The sequence below is a fragment of the Danio rerio genome, chromosome 15 (genome assembly GCF_052040795.2).
Source record: "Danio rerio strain M-AB ecotype USA chromosome 15, GRCz13ab, whole genome shotgun sequence".
NCBI classification, from domain to species: domain Eukaryota; kingdom Metazoa; phylum Chordata; class Actinopteri; order Cypriniformes; family Danionidae; genus Danio; species Danio rerio.
The window spans coordinates 40,069,651-40,088,673 of NC_141035.1; the positions used below are offsets into that span (position 1 = coordinate 40,069,651).

A 19,023-nucleotide genomic window follows, 5' to 3' on the forward strand; every position below is an offset into this window, starting at 1 on the left:
TACTTTGATCAATTTAATGCACCCGTGTTGAATAAAAGTGTAAATTCCATTTACATAAATTTTTTTATTAATATATGATATAACATTTCACTAATATTTATGTGCATTAATATGTTTTGTAATATTTAATGCGTAATCAAATTGTAATGTTTATTAATATATGATATAACATACCACTTTGTAGGGAAAAAAATCAGTTTAAATGAATATACATTAACAGTACATTTAAAAATCCATTCATTTGTATTAATACATGCAATAAAAATATTAATAATACTATTAATATAAAATAATAATATCCACAAGTCACACTGCAAGATATGCAATGTTATTTCTTCTGAAGGTAAAAGCAAAACAATATTTTGATTTGATCTATGAATTGGAAACGAGACAATAAAATATTTTGCCATGTGATTATTTACTTTCTCTACCTGAGTACTGTTAAACTCCCCAGAAAACTGCCCAACCATCTTGTCAACCTATATTCATATCGCAATATTTATTGCAGAAAAATAAAATATTTTAATATCAAATTTCATCAATATCGTGCAGCCCTAACCCAAACTATATAGAATATCTCTCTTGTTAGTTTTCTCTGGGCTGATTTGTGCAATCTTGTATTTGTCTATGTAGGCATTTTTCATTATAATGCTTTAACCTGAAATCATTCAATAACAAAAACCCACTGCAGTGTCTTCTTCTGTACATAAACACAAGTTCAAGTTCACACCTACTGCATCATCTGATCTATAACACACACACGTTCCTCATGCAAAAGAGATCCAGAGCACAGAAGCACCTCCCGCATACAAACCCAACAGATGTGCTAAGTGTGGAGAAAAAATACAAAGTCAGAGTATGGAGACAGATCAGTCTGATAATGTTTACAAAATTCATTTTATTTACAATTCACATTTGCAAAATTCTATTTGTAAATATGCAAATCCAACTGCTAAATTCAAAACACAATTCATAAATGTGCCAATTCAATTCATGAATTTAAAACTCAATTGAAGAGTTCAAATGCAAAAACTTCTAAGTGCTATCTGAAATTTTCTTTTAAAATAAGCATTTTTCTCAGACTTCTGACTATAGGTTGATTAATTTCATATTTATGGCAAAGAATAGCTTATTTTCATTGCCTTTAAAGGTAAATAACTGAACATAAACATTGGAGACTGAGAATTTTTTTTAGATGGCACTGAAAACACAGAGGTTTTTGTGTCTGTACTCTTCAGTTCATAAATATACAAATTCAATTTGTAAATTCAAAACTCAATTTGTAAATCCGAAAATCCAATTTCTAAATTCAAAACTCAGTTTGTAAATACGTAAATCAAATTTGTAAATTCAAAACACAATTCGTAAATTTGCAAATTCAATTTGTAAATTCAAAACTCAATTAATAAATACACAAATCCAATTCGTAAATTTAAAACTCAATTCGTAAATATGCAAATCCAATTCGTAAATTCAAAACTCGATTCGTAAATACACAAATTCATTTAGTAAATTCCAAAAACAATTAGTAAATACGCAAATTCAATATGTAAATATGCAAAATCGAGTTTGTAAATTCCAAAAACAATTTATAAATACGCAAATCCAATTCTTAACTTCAAAACACAATTCGCAAATATGCAAAATACAATTCCCAAATTCCAAAACAATTCATAAATATACAAATCCAATTTATAAATTCCAAAAACAATTCATAAAAACAAATCCAATTCGTAACTTCAAAACACAATTCGTAAGTATGCAAAATCCAATTCATAAATTCCAAAAACCATTCATAAAAACAAACCTAATTTGTAAATTCCAAAAACAATTCATAAATAGAAAATTCAATTCGTTAATTCAAAACACAATTCATAAATATGCAAACCCAATTCGTAAATTCAAAACCCTTCATGAAAACAAGCAAATCCAATTCGTAAATTCCAAAAACAATTCATAAATACACAAATCCAATTCGTTAATTCAAAACACAAATCGTAAATACGCAAATCCAATTCGTAAATTCAAAACATTTCACGAAAACGCAACTCCAATTCGTAAATTCAAAACACTTCATGAAAACGCAAATCCAATTCGTAAATGCAAAACACTTCATGAAAACAAGCAAATCTAATTCGTAAATTCCAAAAACAATTCATAAATACACAAATCCAATTTGTTAATTCAAAACACAATTCGTAAATACGCAAATACAGTTGGTAAATTCAAAAAACTTCATGAAAAGGCAAATCCAATTCGTAAATGCAAAACACTTCATGAAAACGCAAATCCAATTCGTAAATGCAAAACACTTCATGAAAACAAGCAAATCCGATTCGTAAATTCCAAAAACAATTCATAAATACACAAATCCAATTCGTTAATTCAAAACACAATTCTTAAATACGTAAATCCAATTTGTAAATTACAAAAACAATTAATAAAAACACAAATCTAATTCGTAAATTCAAACACAATCCGTAAATATGCAAATCCAATTCGTAAATTCAAAACACTTCATGAAAATGCAAATCCAATTCGTAAATTCCAAAAACAAATCATCAATACATCCAATTCTAAATTCAAAACAAAATTTATACATGAACACATCTCATTCATTTGGGGAAATATTTATGATTTTTACTTGAATTCACAAACTGGGTTTTAAATTTAATATTGGATGTGTATTCATGAGTTGTGCTTTGTATATGTGAATTGTGCTGCGCATGTATGATCATGCATATGTTTGCAAATGTATTATTTTTGAGACTGATCTGGCTCCATATCCGGGAGTGCTGAAGAGAAGAAACGAGGGTGTAATGAGGATGAACGTGACATGCAAATGAGGACGAAATCTCAAGGAAAAACCCGACTGTGCAGAAACATTATTAGAGGCGTTTGAAAGGCCAGCGGGAACCATTCAGATGTTGCAGGACTGTATTCATTTTACACACGGCCGGCTGCTGCAGCAAAACAACCTTGGAGAAAAAGAGCATGAATCACAATAAGACCCCATGTGGATGGCACATTGTCCTTATGCTGGGGGGAGAAAAATGGAAACAGGGAACAGACATGCATGTTTTTCTTGTTTGTGTGTGTGAGGAGGTGTTGACATTTGCTGTCCGTGTACAGGTGCTTCTCTTTAGGGAAGTCTGAAGAGAATCGGCATAAACAAATTAGCTTTACTTCCACTTGTCTTCCAATCCACGTGTGCGTGTGTTTGTGTTTGCTACATTTTCCCAGGGTACTGTCAAATCCAATACATCCTAATGTAATTAAGAACATATTTGTAGATCTTTTATCATTTATATCTTGGCCTGTTTTAAAACTGAATGTGTCTGAGATCAATTCTGAGCTTTGCATGTTCATTTTAAAATACTATTCTCTTACTGGACAGTAACAATTTTAATATTATAAAAGTTTCCTTTTTATTTACCCTAATTTATTTAATTTGTTCAAATTTCTTCAGCTTAGTCCCTTATTTATCAGGGATCGACACAGTAGAATGAACCACCAACTATTCCATCATAAGTTTTAAGCAACAGATGCCCTTCCAGGCACAACCCAGTACTGAGAAACACCCATAAACTCTCACATTTATACATACGCATACACTACAGCCAATTTTGCTCATCCAATTCACCTATACTGGAGCACCTGGGTCAACCTTCTTCCTGTGAGGTGACAGTTCTAACCACAGAGCCACTGTTCTGACTTAAATTATTTATTTGTTCAAATTAATTATAATTGTATTGTAAGTTACTTTAATCAATTGTATGTAGCTTTGGACAAAAGTGTCTGCTAAATGACTAAATGTAAAATTTCATTTTCTATAATTTTTATTATTAATATGCATTTATACACACAGTTGTTGACAATTATTAGTCATTCTTTTAAAAATATTTTCCAACTGATGTTTAACAGAGCAAATTCTCGCTTTTTTTCTAAAGAAAGTCTTCTTTTTTACTTTGGCTAGAATACTGTAGTGTGAAAAACAATAAAAAAATTCCCCCTTACTGATTTCTGCATGTTTGTCACACTTTAATATTTCAGTTCATTAAAAAAAAAAAAAAAAATTAGTCAAAATAACACAAGTAAACACATCTTGCAGTTTTTAAATGAAGGTTTTTATCATAAACAAATGCCAAAACTACATAATCCTGCAAGAAAAAGTGTTTAATTTAAAAAGCGTTTATGGTTTATCACACCTGAATTTAATTTCTCTAGCCACACTCAAGCCTGATTACTGCCACACCTGTTCACAATAAAAAAATCACTTGAAAAGGACCTGCCTGACAAAGTGAAGTAGACCAAAAGATCCTCAAAAACTAATAAGTAATGCAGAGATGCCAAAGAAATATGTTGTCCAATGACTTAACTAAAATCAGCTAACCTAATTATCCTATAAATTCATTTGTTCATTCATTTTCTTTTCGGCTTCCGGGGTCACCACAGCTTGTCGTTTTTACGCAGCAGATGCCCTTCCAGCCGTAACCCATCTCTGGAAAACATCCACACACTCATTCATACACACTCATACTACTCATATACTACGGACAATTAGCTTACCCTATTCACCTGTACCGCATGTCTTTGGAGTGTGGGGGAAACTAGACCACCCAGAGGAAATCCACACGAACGCGGGGAGAACATGCAAACTCCACATAGAAACGCCAAATGACCCAGCGACCTTCTTGCTGGGAGGCGACAGCACTACCCACTACGCTACTGTGTCGCCCCTATTCAATAAATGAAGCCTTTAAATTGCACTTTAAGCTGAATAGAGTATCTTGCAAAATATCTCGTAAAAATTGTGTACTGATGACAATTAGTTATTTACTTATTAAAACTATTATGTTTATAAATTTCTTGAAAAAAAACTCTAATAAACATTATTTGTATATGTTATTTAGACATGTATTTATTTAATTGTGAATTTATGCATTCATTTGTATATGTATATGTATTTTAGGGATACTATATACTTTACATTAAAATGCTAAATGTAAAAAAACCTTGATCTTTAGATCTTTAGTTGCTCAAACAAAGATGTGTTTAGTCTCAAAGGTCTTGTCGTAGCTGAATTTACACAAACCCTGCTCAGAGAGAAGTCAGAGAGACCATTTTATGGGGGTAAATGTTTGATTTCACAGATGAAGTCCATGTTTTTGGACTGAACGATTATTCAGGGGATTAGAGTTTAGGATATCCACCAGACGCAGATGAAAGTAATTCACTTGATGACTGTTATTTTCCTCTGTTTCATTTAACAAGCTGAATTTCACAAATCGCTCCTTAAACATGCGTATTAGATTCAGTGCACGCACCTGCCTTGAAAGAAATGGTAAAATAATAATCTTTATCCTTTCCAATCCAATTCTCATGCCATTCAATGATCAGCTGTAATCTGCAGAGAAAAGTGAGCGATTCCAAAAAAAAAAAAAAAAAAAAAAAAAAAAACCTAAACAGACTGTGGGTGCAAGAATAAAAGTAAATTTTATTTACAAATATGCTATTTTCCTATGCTATTTCCTAAAAATTATTTTTTATTATTTATTTTTCAATTGTACTTTTCTTAAGGTTATTGCTTGTTTTATCAGGGGTTGCCACAGTGGAAAGAACCACTAATATTATTTTTATTTAATAAATTTTATTTTAAAAAAATATTTAATTTAATTGATTTTATATTTTATTTTATTTTATTTTTAATTTAATCTGATTTTATTTTCATTTTTTATTTATTTTTTTTTTTTTTCATTTCATTTCATATTTTTTATTTTATTTTATTTTTTATTTTATTCCCTGATTCATCATGGGTCGCCACAGTGGAAAAAACACCCATTATTATTATAATTGTTTATTTTTATCTTATTTTTGTTTTATTTGTTTGTTATTTTGATTTATTTTATACAAATATGCTATTTCCTTGTAAAAAATATCATTATTTTATACAAATATGCTATTTCTTAAAATTTATTAGTCACATGTACATGTAAAATTTAGTTTTAACTTCTGTGTTTTTAACACATTATGGGCAGAAAATAGTAGGATAATAAGTACAGAGTAGAATAGTAGGATTATAAGTGTACATTTTCAATCACATGATAAATAAGCTAAATTGAAAAAAAAATCACCTTTAAAGTTTAATTGCTAAAGTCCAATTGAAGTGCTTGGCAATGCACATTGCTAATCAGAAATTAAGTTATAACACATTTACAGAAGAAAATTTACAAAATGTCCACAAAAAAAAAAAAAAAAAAAAAAAATATATATATATATATTATTGATTAATATTCATATGTACTTAGAATTTAGTTTTATTATGGGCATTTTAACACTTGTTTGAAAGCAGAAGAGAGCAAAAACTAGTATGAACGTAAGTGGAAAATGTAAAAAAGCACAAATATTGAAATGAAAAGCACGTGTCAGCTTTGCTCATCAGCCGAAATGGATAAATCGCTCTTTAAACATGCACATTAGCCTTCAATGCACGCACCTGCCTGGAAAGAAATGGCAAAATATCATCTTTATCCTTTCAAATCCAATTCGCATGCCGCTCGCCGATCCGCAATAACCCGCAAAAAAGAAAAGCGAGCGATTCCAAGCAGGATTAGTGATTTCACAGTGGTTTGAACGCCACGTCTTGCTGGCAAGCTTTCAGATGGCAGACGCACTGATTTGTTCTGGCAGAAAACGCAGAACGAGTGAGATGCATTAAATGAGTATAAGAGGTGGATGGAAACATATGTGCGGCTGATAACAAACATATCCCATCATGCAGTTAAATTCATAATTATTAGTCCTCCTCAATTATTAGCCCCCCTGTATATTTTTTCCCCATTTTTTGTTTAATGGAAAGAAGTTGTTTCAGCACATTTCTAAAGTTTTAATAATTCATCTTTAATAACTGATTCAATTTATCTTAGCCATAATGACAGTGAATAATATTTTACTGCATATTTTTCAATATACTACTATAAATATTATAGGAAATACTGTGAAAAATTATTTGCTCCTTTGAACATCATTTGGGAAACATTTGAAAAAGAATAAAAAATAAATAAATAAATAAAATAAAATAAAATAAAAATCACAGGACAGCTAATTATTCTGACTTCAACTGTATATCTTGTGTTGATTCCAGAAACATAGAGTGCTTTCACACCTGCCTTATTTAGTTTAGTTGAATCGCACTAGAGTTTGTTTTCCCTCTTGGGGCCCTATCATACACCCGGCACAATGTGGCGCAAGGCGTGGCGCAATAGTCTTTTGGTAGTTTCAGCTTGGCGCAAGAGTCGTTTTGAGGCGTTGCGCTACGCTGTTTAAAAAGCAAATGCATTAGCGCTCATATGTGCGCCCATAGGTGTTCTGGTCAAAAAAGGTTCTGAAGCGTACTGCTGGCGCGTTGCTATTTTGAGAAACTAAAATAGATTTTTCAATAGGCCAAAACAAACCCGGTCTAAACTCCAGCGCAGAGTTGCGCCTCGCTTACACACTGCTTAATACGCACAAGAGAGCAATAGGCAAATATCTTTACATATGAAAAAATGTTTATATTAAGGATATATGTAGGATATAATAGGAATATATATATATATATATATATATATATATATATATATATAATATATATATATATATATATATATATATATATATATATATATATATATATATATATGATATAAATATAAAGGATTAAAATATTACAAAACATACTATTTTCTAACCTACAAAAATATGAAAAACCACTGCTTTTATGCCTTCTTCATCTCGGGAGGCTTTTTCAATTTGCTTTTGTATAATGTTGTTATTATTAGCAGTATTATTTATTATATCCATATTTATATTTGTTTTATTAAAAACAAGCTTAGATTTGCCCACCTGTCGGGTTTTAGACCATATGGGGCTACAGCATGTGTTTTAGGATATAACTCAGGTTTTTGAGCACACTTCATTATTGTTGTTCATTTATTCATTTGCTGGAAATTAGAACTGAATTTAGAAATATATAAAAACGAATATTTGCGCTTAACAAATGCAATGAATTATTTATAGACTAATTGATATCTGTGCGTAAAGGTTTCCTTATCCACTAGAGCGAAAGTGAAAGTAGATCGATTATCTCATTCTTGAGCGATATATGCTCTGTTTAACAGTTTTCTGTTAAAAAAACTGTTAACTGTTATTTTTTGCTAGTAAAATGCTCAGTTTTTCCACTTAGACTTACTTTACGTCATGTAAATAGCAAATGTGCGTATGGCGCGACGCAGCTGGCTCTTAAAGGTAATGGGAGATGAGACTCTAATTGGTTTATTCTAAAAACACACCTATAAATCATTAAGAGAAAAAACCAACCCTTTTAGACCATGCACCATGGCGCAAAGCGAATTTTACCCGTCCTTAAATTAGCAAAAATGCGTTCTGACACGCCCTGAAGTGTTTGCGCCCTGTGTTTTGTGCTCTGCGCATGGACCGTCAAAATAGAGCCCTTGGTGTGGTTCGTTTGGGCAGGTGTGAATGTAGCAATCGTACTCAAAAGTGGACCAAAAAAGCATACTGAGACCTCCTTGAAGAGGAGCGGTTCATTTGTGATGAGAACATGATCCGAACTAGAACAGACCCAACCGCAAAAAGTACTGCACCTTTTTGGACTAATCCAGCTGCCGTAGTCAGACATGCTGTGCATTACGGTATGTGGAGGAAAAATATTTGTTGACAGCGCTTTGCCAACAATTTTAAACAGAGAGAAAGAGAGAGAGAGAGGGAGAGAAAAACACTACCTGATGGATCGTTGATAATATTTCCGGAAGATGGCCAGTGTCCACACTGTAAAAAATCAGTAATTTTACGGTTTATTTCTGGCAGCTGGGGTACTGGGGAAAAAAGGTTACATAACAGCCCTTAAAAAGACATTTAAGTACAGAAATTTCCTTAATTTTTCTAATCCAACAGCTGTTATTTTACGGTAAATTTCTGTAATTTAACGGACGTTATTTTACTTTTTTTATAGCACACCAGCTGCCAGAAATAGACCTAAAAACACAGATTTTTTTTACAGTGTAGTTTAGCTAAATTAATTGATGCCTCCTCCTGAAGTGATTTGTGATGTGCCTTCACTGTTTGCAATGCATTAAAACGTTGCTTTCCAGCCACAACCGCGCTTCATTCTCGAAATGTACTTTGTCTAAAGTGACGTATACAAACTATATAGTATACTATGAGCAGGGATACAATCAGCCAGTGCAGTCGTCCCTCCATAGTAAAAAGCGACATTTTGTGTCTGCCAGTTTACGGGAGTTCTATTGGAATTTTCCCACACATTAATTCTGACCAATCGAAAAGCAAATTAGGAAATACAGTCAATTACATCTGGCCAATGAGTGACGTGGATGGTCACATGACTGCATTTTGGTTCTTTTTACCTGGTTTGGACCAAAGCAATCAATGTGGTGTGAAAAAGACCCAAAAACGACAGAAAGATGCTACAATGTATCATTTGGTGCCCTTGGTCCAGACCAAATGAACCGAACCACAGATATGAAAGCACCCATAAAGACTGAAGGGTGTTTAAGTGTAGTGGTAGCTCTGTAAATCCAGCAGATATTGTCTAGGGAGATTATGTCACAGATTGGACTGGAAGACTTATATAAACGCAACATGTTAAATTCATGCTGCTGAGCCTGGCCTCCTCTGGGTTTGCATTATTTGTTGATGCTAAAAACATGGCAGGTGTTTTTTAGTCAGCAAACCTCTCTATAAAGCTGGTGTCTTAGGAAAACGTTTTCAGTGAGTCTACATTTTCTAATTGTACTTGAATTTACCCAGATTTATACAGAAAAATAAATAGTTGTTGGAAGGTCAATGGTTCGAGTCCCAGCTGGGTCAGCTGGCATTTCTGTGTGGAGTTTGCATGTTCTCTCCGTGTTCACATGGGTTTCTTCCGAGTGCTCCGGTTTCCCCCACATTCAAAACACATGCGCTATAAGTAAGTCGGATTAACTAAATTTGCCATATGAGTGTGTGTGTGTGTAAATGTGAGAGTGTATGGGTGCTTCCCAGTACTGGGTTGCAGCTGAAAGGGCATCCACTGCATAAAACATATGCTGAAATAGTTGGCAGTTCATTCCACTGTGGTGACCCCTGATAAATAAGAGACTAAGCCAAAGGAAAATTTATGAACAATTGAAAAAATGATCCAGATTTGCATGCATGGGCAATGAACATTACTTTACTTTACTTTACTTTACTTTACTTTACTTTACTTTACTTTACTTTACTTTACTTTACTTTACTTTACTTCCTAATACACAAACTTTACACCTCATTTGATATTACATTTGTTATATTAGATTACTTTGGACACAATAGTGACCAGTTGAAAACAGCATAGTCAGTTCAGTTGTTTTTAATCGTTTACATCTGCTTACAGTTGTGACCACTTACACATTTTAGAAAGTATGGCAACTAGTCATGTGATACTGAAACAAATAATCTGTTTTTATCATTTAAAAGTTTGGGGAATTTCTTCTCCATACCACCAACAAGAAAATAGGACACTGTCATGATTAAATGAGTTAATGTAGTTCCAGTGTCATCATCAATGCATAATGCAAACATTTTTTTCATTAAAAAATATTGCAATTAACTTGACAAAATGTCAGAATGTTTGTCCAAGAATCTTTTTATATTCTTTTTTTAGACAAACAATTATATTTAACTCACTTATTTACTGAAAAATAATTACATTTAGTTTGTTACAAGTCCTGCTGTGTGAGTAATGTGTTGGATTTTTATATGTATTTATCACTTATTTTAATTCTTTTGATGAAATATAAAGAGCGGGCAACTTCTGTCATGTTTAAGCAATGGTTAGGGGGTTTCTCTGCCCACGTCTGATGTGATGAAGTTCAGTGATTCATTCCAGCATATTAACCAAGTGTGGGAGGGATAGGATTTAAATAGGGAATAATTAGTTTTTATATTTTATATGCTCTTTTTTGCTGGTTATGCTATACAAATATGCTAGAACACATTTATTTCATGTTCTGTTTATTTTGATTTCATTCCAAAGACAAAATAATGACTATATGCATATAAATGTACTTCATTATAACAATTGCATATTATAAACCTCTATTAAAGGATATTAGTGCAGCCCACAAATATTACTTAACTGTCATTAAAAAATTTTATCCTATCTTCCAGACCTCTATGTTTTACCAATTTGTCAATACTTATAGTGTATGAGTGCATGTGGGAATGTGAGTGTATGGGTGTTTCCCAGTACTAGTTTGCGGCTGGAAGGGCATCTGCTGTGAAAACATATGTTGGAATAGTTTGAGGTTCATTCCGCTGTGGTGACCCATGATAAATAAGAGACCAAACCGAAGAAGAATGATATTACAATGGCCACAAAAAAATCCCATAAACTTTCACTGAACCACAGACTCCAGCAACCGCATGGCAAAAACCCCACCGAACATCATGACAGCCAGTACTGCGCAGGTGTTTTCTTCCCGAGAATGTCACAATCTAGTTCTGACTGTCAGTTCTTCTGTCATTTTGAGGTCATAAAGTCCCAGTTATGATTTCACACAGTTCCCATCAGAATCTCGCCTTTGTTCTGTGCTTTTTTGGGCCGCGCCAGACTTAGCAGTGCAAGTGACGCGTGATTAGTACTTTTTTTTTTTTTTTTTTGCGAGCTAGCAGGACATTGTGTGTTCCTCAGAAAGACCCCGAGTGTCTCATGAACAACCGTTCCCCAATCTGAATAGAAGTAATTGAATTTAGAAGATGAAAAAGCCTCTTTGTCTGTTAAAAAAGATTGCTCGATGTAGTCCTTGATGTTTCGCAATTAAGCTATAAAAAGGAAGCAGCCCACTTTCAAGGGGGAATGGACAAAAAGCTTTAATGATGGTGAGGAACCGAACAGCGGGTGACGGCAACAAAGGAAAAATGGAGTTTGACAGGAGATTGTTGAAAGTGGAATGTTTAGTCATACATCGCTCTCTGAGTCAGACACATTTATCAGACCAATACACTGGAGCTCCATGCACAAAACACAACATTTTGCCTGCTGGTCGTGAGGATTGTTTGTACAATGACTTCTAATAATATTGCCACCCTTTTTGGTAGGGCTGCATGATATCAGAAAAATCTGACACTGACATATTTTGTTTTGCTGCGATATACACTGTAAAAAATACAGGGTTCCGCACAAATCTTGCATGTTGTCCTAACACAAATCAATTATGTCAACTTCATTGTTTGTACAAACTTAAGTGGATTAAACATAAAACAATTAAGCCTTCTTAAAACAAAACCTAAGGGGATAACATCTAAACATGTCGGTCTTGGTGGGTTTTCTTTTAAACACAACAAAATGTGTCCTAAATGAGCATAACAAATTAGGAAAGCAATCGAATGCTTTTATTATGGATCTGCATTTTTAAAGTGACAACTTTGTTATTTACTGTGTTAAAAAAATCTAAATGAGAGATTCATTCGCTGCTCTTTAATCATAATGTTTAGGTTATACAGTGAAGAAAAGATGAATGAGATTTGATAACTTGATTTCATTTCTTTATAATATCTATTAAATAGGCTAAACGGTTTGCTAATTTATTTGCAGCTTTTTCTAATGTGTACTATTTATTTGATCCTTTGGAAACAACAATATAAAATAATTTCTGACCGTTTCAAGTGTTTATTTACAATGAAACAGCTTCTGATGAACATATTAAGTTATTTCGGGATTTTTTTCTGTTTTTTTTGGGGGGGTGGGGGGGGGGTTTCCTTTATTTTTACATTCCAATGTTGACAGGTATAATCTGAATAGCTCTATTTGGAAAGGTTTTATTCATTTAGATTAACTGTAGTATGTACTGTACTGTACTGTACTGTAGTCTTTTTCTATGCAGTGCATCTGCATAAAATATAATAAATCACAATATATATAATTACGACAGTGCAAAATAAATTTTAAAAAGTAAACAAACAATGGGTTGCACGGTGGCGCAGTGGGTAGCACATTCTCCTCACAGCAATAAGGTCGCTGGTTCAAGCCCCGGCTGGGTCAGTTGGCACCCTTGTGTGGATTTTGCATGTTCTCCCATGTTCGCTTGGGTTTTCTCCGGTTTCCCCCACAAGTCCAAGGACATGTACCATAGGTGGATTGGGTAGGCTAAATTGTCCGTAGTGTACGAGTATGAATGAGTGTGTATGGATGTTTCCCAGTAATGGGTTGCTGCTGGAAGGGCATCCGCTGCGTAAAACATATCCTGGCAGTTCATTCCGCTGTGGCGACCCCAGATTAATAAAGGGACTAAGCCGAAAAAATAATTAATGAATAAATAAAGTGTATTCTGGTTGGAGGTCTAAGAGTATTCAAATACAAAAATCTAACAATTAAACATAAAAACAAAAAAAAAAACAAAAAAAAAAGAGGTCCTTGTATAAATAATTGTATACAATAATATAAAGTAATATTTAATAATATCTTAATCTTTAAAAAACAATCTAAAACAATTTAAAGACAATCATCCCTACTTTATGGTTTTCTGGGGAGTCTAACAGTATAGAAAAATTTAACAATCAAATGTAAAACAACAGAGTCCTCGTACCATACAATAATATGTTTCAATATTTACACACACTGCGATATCAATGCTCAAACAATATATTATTCAGCCCTACTTTTTTGTAAATAGAGCAAGCACAGCTCTGGAATTATATGTAAAAAATTAGCTACTACTTACACAAGGTGTTTGTAATGCAGAATTGATGGACAGGACAGTAAATTTGATGTTGTTTTCTCTTCCGGCTGCCGATATCAGTCTTACACTATTTCTTTTTTTTTTGAAAGTCTTGATAACCCCATCGTTGAGTTTTTCTTTTATTATTTCAGCCAAAAGATTTGTAAAATTGAAAAAAAAATATATATATATTTGTTGTACTCTCCCATTCACTGTGCTCTAAGTTTACCCAACTTTGACGACTTCCACTGCTGAGAAAGCCAGAAATGTGAAAAGAGTCCATAGTTGAGGCCAACGTACTGTATATTTAACAAAGAAAATGTTTTTTGATAAAACTGTGCTGTGTTTGCAATTTTTTCGGCAGAATAGTGAGGGCGGCATCTGCGACAAAACAGTTAGACTACAATGCGACTATTGCGGATGCACAGATTGCGATATCGATGTTGAAACTATATATTGTGCTACCATAAAGGTTTGAAATCAATTGAGGATAAGAAATTAGTGAGTAGGGCGGCACAGTGGCGCACTCTCACCTCACAGGAAGAAGGTCACTGGTACGAGTCCTGGCTGGGCCAGTTGGCATTTCTGTGTGGAGTTTGCATGTTCTGCCTGTGTTTGTGTAGGTTTCCTCCAGGTGCTCCGGTTTTCCACATAGTTCAGAGACATGCAGTACATTCTCACTATTCTGCCACCCTAGGTCACCTAAGGATGCGCCAGCCCTGCTCTCAGTGAGAACAAACAATTGCAAACACAGCACAGTTTTAGGAAACCAAGGAAATATTGGGCTTAAAACAAAAGAGGCCAACTTAAACATAAACACACATAAGGTTTATAACAAAACAACCCATGTATCTAACTAATATAACACATGAAATAACTCTAACCCATTTCCCATGATGCACCTGGCTATAGTGCTGTGGGCCAGATCATTACAATACATTGAGAAAAACTTTGAAATAAATTCAGCTTTCCTTGCTTATTTTTTTACCAAGCTACATCAGTAAAGGGCACTGCATACCATAAGCATGCTCAGGTATTTAAGTACCGATGAGTGTGTGTGTGTTTGTGTGGTTTGACAGTGACTCACCTCTCACTGCTGGTGTCCATCTGGACTAATGTGGGTGTGTAGGAACCTCTCAGACCAGTAGGGCTATTCTGGTTGTTTAGCTCACAGGCTATACGTGGGAGATCTCTGGCTACTTCTTAGCAAAGCGTGGTTCTGTAGCACAGGATGTGGATCTCACGACTCTACAGCCTACAAATGCACAGTCACTCAATGAGTAAACTTTCCACTTATGACTAATTTTTCTGATTTATACATTTAGTCATTTTTATTTGACTACATTGGTGATGTAGAGGAATTTACACAGCTATAACATCTCATTAAAGGTGTCAAATCAAGTAAAAACGTACCACTGGTAAATATCTTGCTCAAGTCTTGCTCAATGGAGGTTGAGGTGGATCAGCAAGTTCTTCCAGTGCTTTGTCATCAGATTCGAGCTGGAAATTATATGATAAAATTGATGCCATGATTACTGACCCATACTGTTTACAATTGACGTGGACTTAGGATGCTTCCCGAGCTGAAATTCTAACACGATAATAGGTGTTATGTTTTCAACAAGTGCTTTAAAGGGATAGTTCACCCGAAAATAAAAATTTACTCAGAGTATATACTGGAATCAAAGAGTGAAAGATACCTTTTAGGACCTTTTTAAGACTCTTTTCATACATTTTAAGTCCTTATAACAACTTTAGGTTTCAACTGGAAACACTGGCGAGATTTTAACCAGTATTTTAAGCAGTATTTACTAAGTATAAATGCAAGAAACTAATCCAAAACTAAAACATTATTCATTTACTGAATAAAAATCTATTAATTCTAGCTAATTTAGCAGGTTGGCACCTATAGAACTGCAGAAATAATGGTGTTGACTTGGTAACTGCAGTAAACAAAGCAGCATGATGGCAAATCTAGTAGAATTTCATTGATTTCATAAACTAGCATGCTGATAATCACATTCATTTCAGGTAAACTAGCATACAACTATACAATGCATAAACATAATTAAATATAAAATTGCAAAATAGTATTCAAGACCTTTTAATACTTCTTAAGGGCCTCAAATTTCTCTACACTGATTTATCAACTTTTAATACTTTTTATTCCCAGAGATAGGTTGCAGCTGGAAGGGCATCCGCTGCGTAAAAACTTGCTGAATAAGTTGGCGGTTCATTCCGTAGTGGCAACCCCGGATTAATAAAGGGACTGAGCCGACAAGAAAATGAATGAATGAATAATACTTTTTAAGACCCCGTGGACCCCTTGTCACCATTTACTCCCCCTTAATTGTTTTTTCAACCATTTATGGGGTTCTTTATTCTGCACTGTAAAAATGCTGGGTTACACACAATTGATTTTTGTTGAGACAACATAAAGAAATTAAGTTAACTTATTAGTTTTTACAAATGTAAGTGGATTGAACATAAAACTATTAGGTTGACCCCAAAAAACTCAAGAATTATGTTGTTTCAGCTCATTTCAAATAAGTCATTTGCACAAACAGCATACGTAATTTTTTTGAGTGTTCAACACAAAAGAAGACATTTTGAAGAAATCTGAAACCATTGACTTCTATAGGAAAATCGGTAACACTTTACAATAAGGTTCATTAGTTAATGCATTTACTAACATGAACTAATGATGAACAACACATGTACAGCATTTATTAATCATAAATTAACATTTACTAATGCATTATTAACATCCAAGTCCATGCTTGTAACCATTAGTTAATGCACCATGAGTTAACATGAACTAACAATGAACTACTGTATTTTCATTAACTAACATGAACAAATACTGTAGTAAATGTATTGTTCATTGTTTGTTTATGTTAGTAAATGCATTAATTAACATTAACTAATGAACCTTATTGTAAAGTATGACCGGAAAAACAAATATTGAAGTCAACGGTTACACATTTCTTCAAAACATCTTCTTTTGTGTTGAACAAAAAAAAAAGGAAACTCAAACAAGTATGAAAGAAGTGAAGGGTGAGTAAATGATGGCAGAATTTTCAGTTTTGGGTGAACTGTACCTTTAAGCTTTTCACTTATCATAGCACACGTGCTGCTGATGATATGACAATAAAAGTGATTTGATTTGAAGTGGTAGACCAAGCAAACAGACTGTGCCATGATCTAACCAATCAGAGCGGAGTAGGCTCTCTAAATGGAGGGATTTTTTAATACCTAGGATGAATGTAAATCTGGTGTAGGGTATTCAGTTTAAAACCTTTAAAGTAGCTATAAAATATTTTAAATAAACCATTCTTTTAAGGTGACTGTTACAGTTTTTGAAAACAAAGAATTCATTCATTCTGTTCAAATATTTTCTGAAAATGTTTTCACCTCCACTCTCTTTTAAAACACTCTCTTCTGTGTTTTGCAAAACAAAGGAAGCCGTACATGTTAAGAACAACATAAGAGTGAATAAATCATGACAGAATTTTTATTTGTGGTTGAACTCTCTTTAAGTGAAGTTTTATTATTTTGCCTACTGAAATAAAACACTTTTATACACAGTAAAAAGAGAATTCACCTTAAAAAATGAACATTTGTGTGCTGTCATACTCATACTCACCTTTATGTCAGTCCAAAAACTGACTTTCTGTCATCTGTGGAACACAAACAACTATATTTTGAGTTGTTTTGACTGCTTGAGTTGTTCAAAATATCTGCTTCTGTGTTTAAAGAAGAAAAAAGGTCAGGCTTAAAATGATGTAAGGGTGCGTAAATTGTGAAATATTCCATTAAAATATGTAAGAATTGGATTGTTTATAGGCACCAGTGCACCCTTTCAGATCCAAATGTGTGGGGTTTTTTTCTCTGGAGAGCTTGTCCCAGATCAACCCCTGCAGGGTCAGCCATCATCTGCCATCTGCTGCTCATCAGGGCAGCTGGAGCTCCAGATCCACTAATCTGGACTGATGAGAGCGTAATCGGTGAGCGTCCAGCTGCCCTGACGGAGCAGACACCACTGCCAGACAGACCTCTGTTCAGCCCAAGGCAAAAATAGATATGAGTATCAATTAAATAGAAAAAAAATATATATTAAAAATTTAGGTATAAAAAAAAGAGAGAGAGAACTGAAAATTGTTTGATCTATCCACCGTGGGATATTGAATTGTCTGCTTTGAAACCATATAATAAAAATGTGTATTTTGTTACATATGAATCATATGAAAGAATTTTAAGCAAGGAAAATTAAACTGTTAAATTAAAATTAAAAATTTAAATGTATAACATGTAGGCCCTCATAGCATATTGAACTGCTTGCCAGAGTGACATACAGTGAAAGACAATAATGTATAAGCTCTTAATTTTTTTTTTACATTTCCCAATTATCTTTAACAGACTTTTCCAACACATTTTAAACATAATAGTTTTAATAACTAATTTCTAAGAACTACTTTCTTTTGTCGTTGTCAAGTTTGTAACATTTGAATAGTTATTTTGCAAGAGTATAGTATTTAGCTTAAAGTGCCATTTCAAGGCTTAACTACAGTTTGGTTAACTAGGGAAGTTTATTAAGTGAATTAAGCCATTGAACAGAAAAAAAGTGTTTTTAGGGGGCTATTAATAATGACCTTAGCTATTAAAAAAAAAAAATATATATATATACAGTATATATATATATATATATATATATATATATATATATATATATATATATATATATATATATATATATATATATAATGTTATATTATACCTGCTAAACTAAAAGAAATTCAAAATAAATAGGAGTGTTGTGATGAGTCAGAAGGCATTGAATCCATTTGCAAGCTTTATTAAGAGCACACATACAAACAAACACAAAGGGGCAATCCAGGAGACAGAACGTGGGACAGGCAAAAGTTCAAAGGCAGGCAGATATCTTACTGGTCAGAATAACAGGCTGGAGATCAGGGGCAGGCAGATGTCTTTCGTAATCGTAGTACAAGCACAGGGTCAGAAACACAGATCAGTCCGAAGCAGGGAGTATGGAACGCTCAGAAATGACAGCCAGGCAAATCAAGACTTCGCAAAGAACCGGAGCGTGAGTGTGGTATATATACACGAGAGCTGATGAGTTGCACCTGGACCGTAATCAGTGCCAGGTAGCAGGGCTTATGGGATTTTGAGTCCGTGAGTCGAATCAGAATTCTGGCGATGGTTCCCTCTGGTGGTGCACAAGAGGGTTGGCATCGCCCTCATTTAC

At 33.6% G+C, this 19,023-nt stretch overlaps 1 protein-coding gene and 1 long non-coding RNA gene across 9 annotated transcripts in view; one reads left to right on the forward strand and one right to left on the reverse strand.

Annotated features, from left to right (window-relative positions):
- aplp1 (amyloid beta precursor like protein 1) overlaps nucleotides 1–19,023 on the forward strand; it is a 133,462-nt gene that overhangs the window by 41,342 nt on the left and 73,097 nt on the right. The gene's annotated exons all lie outside the window — the stretch shown is intronic.
- The window catches only part of LOC137487777 (uncharacterized), a 63,950-nt gene that overhangs the window by 21,249 nt on the left and 23,678 nt on the right, over nucleotides 1–19,023 (reverse strand). For 2 of the 5 annotated variants that reach the window (XR_015509770.1, XR_015509771.1), the window contains exons 3-5: nucleotides 17,404–17,503; nucleotides 15,171–15,257; nucleotides 14,845–15,012 (exon numbers count right to left, since the gene is read on the reverse strand). This is a non-coding gene — a long non-coding RNA (uncharacterized LOC137487777). Of the gene's footprint in view, nucleotides 1–2,840; nucleotides 2,979–13,862; nucleotides 14,477–14,844; nucleotides 15,013–15,170; nucleotides 15,258–17,403; nucleotides 17,504–19,023 lie in introns of those variants that run through there. The other 3 variants (XR_015509772.1, XR_015509768.1, XR_015509769.1) reach the window with 3 other exon arrangements.